Consider the following 4,871-nt stretch of genomic DNA (forward strand, 5'->3'; position numbering starts at 1 on the left):
GAACCAAATAGTCGACTGTCCGGACGCCGAAGCCTTGGCAGCTTTTAAGCATAGCGTTCATGACAAATGGCTTGCCAGACACCTCAGCCAAGAAAAGCCGAGAACAATGGCAGCATTAACAAGCCTCATGACCCGCTTTTGTGCGGGCGAGGATAGCTGGCTAGCCAGATGCAGCATCAGCGATCCCAGTACATCCGAAGTTAGAGATGGAAACGGGAAATCACGGCGCAACAACAATAACAAACGCCGGAAGAAAGAAGACAGCACGAAGAGCACGGCAGTAAACGCCGGATTCAAAAGCTCTCAGCCAAGTCAGCAAAAGCCGCCCTCTAAAGGTGCCAGAGACAAACTATCCAGCCTAAACAAAATTCTGGACCAAGTATGTCAGATCCATAGCACCCTTGGTAAACCCGCTAATCATACCCATAGAGAATGTTGGGTCTTCAAGCAGTCCGGCAAGCTCAACGCCATACACAAGGGGGAGGATACACCAAGCGAAGACGACGATGAGCCTCCCAAGCAAGAGATTGGGGAACAAAAGAAGTTTCCACCAGAAGTCAAAATAGTCAACGTGTTACACGTGATCAAGGGAAGAAACAAAGCGGCACTCCCAGAAAAATATGCCCAAAGGCCTATCACCGTGAAGTCCTGCCACTGGATGTCTCAACCGATCACTTTCGACCATCGTGATTACTCCGCAAGTATCCGGCGTGCAGGATGGGTTGCCCTGGTATTAGACCCAATAATTGACGGCTACCACTTTACACGAGTCCTGATGGACGGTGGCAGCAGTTTAAACCTGATATACCAGGATACAACCCGCGAAATGGGGATAGATCCAACGAAAATTTGCCATAGCAACACTACCTTTAAAGGAGTAACGCCAGGCCCAGGGGCTCACTGCACGGGCTCCCTGCTACTAGAGGTTATATTCGGCTTCCCCGATAACTTCCGTAGTGAACATTTAACCTTCCACATTGCTCCATTCCAAGGTGGCTATCAAGCACTACTTGGACGCGAAGCTTTCGCTTGCTTTAATGCAATACCGCATTACGCTTCCCTCACACTCAAGATGCTCGGTCCACATGGCATCATTACAATGAATGGAAATATTGAGCGATATTTGCGCACCGAAGAGAGTGCGACTGCCTTGGCAGCCACACACTAAAAACGGCCTCACCAACTAAAGCATTTGATAGGTCGTCAAGACCACGGACACGGCTAGACGAGTCCGGCACAGCTATATGTAATTCATACCGGATTGATGGCCACACCCCTATTACAAATACAAGGGGCTCAACGCGTGCAGACAAGTGGCAATTTTTACTCATCTTTAATTATACATGGTTTCTTTAAAAACTACCTTTCTGCACGACAACTTTTCACCTAAGTTCCTCTCTTTTACAGATGACCATCGTGCTACACCCGTCCAGGATATGGCACAACGGAGACACAGGCGCAGACGTGCAGCAGGGACCCGCTCCAAGGATTCTTTTTAGATTAAGACCCTGCGTAAACCTTTTTTACTGTCTCTTGTTGATACACATCCCTCGGATTCTCAAATACAATTGAGAAGGATGCTGACGTCTTGGCATGTGGCCACGTCAGAATAAACGCCCGTACCTGGACACAAGGGGCTTCTTACAAAGGGCACTATTTAGGCCTGGTTTATACCGCAAAGACCGAATACCTTAGGGAGTGTTCGGCGTCGCGAGTTTGGCCTTATATGCATCAGCTCCGAATCATGTCTTTGGTCAAATGTTGGGTTTGCCCGGCTCCTGTGTTTTGGTGCCTTACGTTCCGTTCTATCGTCTAAGGCAGCACCAGGAGAACTACTGCTTGTGCCCTGGTTCGCCCGGACGAGCACCTCAGTAGAGAAAGCCGAAAAATGACTGTCATGATATAGCGCGAGACTGGTCAACCACTCGATGACCTATCGGAATGTTAGAATTCCTCCGCTTTAACGAAGGGCCGTTTCCTGGCCAGGCATATACACACCCCGAGTTTGGGAGAGTGCGGAGCCACCAGGGGCTATATAGTAGCCCCACCGTCAAACTCCTATGGCTAAGTGAAAGTGTTAAAGCATCATAGTTCGGTTGCCTCGTTCGCTGCGCTATCACCTCCTTAATAGGACCAAGACGTTGGGTTAAGTGTGAACATGCATTTTCTGCGAACACCTCCGCATTATATGCGTGGGGGTTAAAGCCGATGACTGCAATCTTTCAGGTTATATACATATATACATAAACGGCCCATAGGAGGCATCATATTACTTTCCAGCAAAAGTATAAATACAGCCTTACTACATTTCATAAAAACATTGTGCTTACAATGGGAATACATGTCACTCAAACATAATATTCTTCGAGCACTGGGACTCTATCAAATTAGCACCCTCAAGAACCTCTTCAAAATAGTGCTCGGCAGCTACTCGGCCTATGGCCAAACCTATAAGTGTATGAAATCTCAATATGAAAACTAAGTGGGTGTGCATCTAATCTTATAATGAAAATTTCCCACTAGTATATGAAAGTGACAACATAGGATACTCTTCATATGAAAAACAAGGTTCTACTTTGAAGCACAAGTGTGGTAAAGGATACTAACAATGCCCCTTCTCTCTTTGTTTATTTTTTTTCTTTTTTTTCTTTTCTCTCATTGTCCGGAGTCTCATCCCGACTTGTGGGGGAATCATAGTCTCCATCATGCTTTCCTCACTACTATGTCAGGTATATTATCATGCAAAGCAATATGACAATGAATGCTCGAGTCATCAAACGGAAGCGGTGGAAGTTGCATGACAATATATCTCGGAATGGCCATGGAGAAGCCTTAATAGGTAGGTCTGGTGGCTGTTTTGAGGAAGATATAGTAAGCTTATGTGTGATAGAGTGTATCATATCTCGGGGTTTGGATGCACCTGCCAAGTTTGCACTGACTCTCGAGGTGAGAAAGGGCAATGCACAGTACTGTCGACGCTAGCAAATTGCGAAAAGGTAAGAGTGCGTATAATCCATGGACTCACATTAGTCATAAAGAACTCATATACGTACTCCCCCCAAGCTTAGGCTTTTGGCCTAAGTTGGTCTATGGCTGCGGCTGGCCTGGCGGATATGCAAAGTAATAGTTAGGGTCGTACTATGAAGAAGCCTTGGATTGCCACTGGTTGGCAATCACTTCCGGATCCCACTGGTAATCAGACTATCGTGGAGGATCAAATTGTGGTTCCGGCTCTGGCTCTGTAGCTGATGTAAGGTTCTGGTAGGCGTGAATGGCCTCCAACGGAACAAGATACTTGCCTACAGACAAATCAAACAAGGAAGGAGCAGGCAAGGTAATAGTCTCAGGATAGTTTTTACCAAATATTAATTTGTACTTAAGCGCCTTTTCCCTATTCTTAACAATAAAATCCTGTGCTACCATACTCTTATAATCTAGATAAATAGGAGGTAGCAACTTCTCTTCCTTCTCATAATGCCTAATAGGTATGTTAAAGTGTGCAGCGAGGCGCGAGGCGAAGATGCCTCAAAGGACAGGGCCCTTAGAACCGCTTTGCAACAATAGCGCCCATACTAAATGTGTCATAACGGAACAAGGCATGGCACAAAATAACAATATCAGGGGCACTAAGGTTTCCACAGTTTCCGCGCCCAATTAAGCATCTACTAGCAAATATAGCAAAGTAACGTAGAACAGGAAAGTGTATGCTAGTAATTCGTGCGTCGGAAACCTTCCTCGTTTCCCCTACAGTAATGGTATCAATAAACCCATCCACATCATCACGATGTGGTTCCTCTACGCTGCCCTCGAAAGGGATCAAACAAACCCGATAAAAGTCATGAAGTGACATCTCCTTATGCTCATCATATAAATAAAATTCCACCGTAGGTGGTGAGCTCCTAGCATGGAAATGAAAGTTTTGCACAAAGATATTGGTGAGTAGGAGATACTGTTCGCGTTGGTCGTGGAGGAAGGCGGTGAGGCCTGCATTCTCAGCCAATTCATAGAAATCATCATCAATCCCGGCTGCTCTCAAGAAATCATCACAAGGCCATTCACATGGCCGAACCTCCACGGTGCGAGGAAGATTATATTTGGGTCTCTTATCCTCCTCACTTTGCTTATCCTTTGAGCTTCGGCTCGATGAGCCCCTCAAAAATCTCTTCATATTTTTCTGAAAATTTCTGAAATTTTAAGTAACTTCAAAATAAAAGTGAACCAAACTCAACAAAATTGATAGCAACTACTCATACAAGTGCCTAGAGGCAATATCATGCATCAAAACTACTTTTGACCATATAAATTTGACATGCAAGCTCAAGAACAGGGTCACCTAAGCAGCAAAAATATGCAATGAATAAAGCACTAACAAAAACTAATTGGACCATTGGAGGAGTCACATACCAACGAACAATCCCCCAAAGCAGTTTTTTGAATGGAGCTTTGAGCAAGGAGCTTGGACTAGGGTTTGAGCTGGTTAGTGATGTTTGTGGGAGGAAGAAGCAGTGTGTGGTAGCTGGAATTAGTGGAGGGGAGCCCCGTGGGCCCATGAGGCAGGGGGCACGGCCAAGGGGGTAGGGCGCGCCCTGGACTCTCGTGGCTAGGTGCTTGCTCCCCCTGCTATGTTCTGAGTGCCAGATATTCTCAAATATTCCGGAAAAAATCATATTTAAATTTCAGGGCATTTGAAAAACTTTTATTTCCGAAGTATTTTTTATTGCACGGATAATTCAGAAAACAGACAGAATATACTATTTTTGCTTTATTTCATATAAATAACAGAAAGTAAAAAGAGGGTACAGAGAGTTGTGTTTTCTAAATTCATCCATCTCATGCTAATCAAAAGGAATCCACTAACAAGGTTGATTAGG

This window comes from Triticum urartu, chromosome 7A, assembly GCF_056163025.1.
Source record: "Triticum urartu cultivar PI428250 chromosome 7A, HENAU_Tu73, whole genome shotgun sequence".
In the NCBI taxonomy this organism is placed as follows: domain Eukaryota; kingdom Viridiplantae; phylum Streptophyta; class Magnoliopsida; order Poales; family Poaceae; genus Triticum; species Triticum urartu.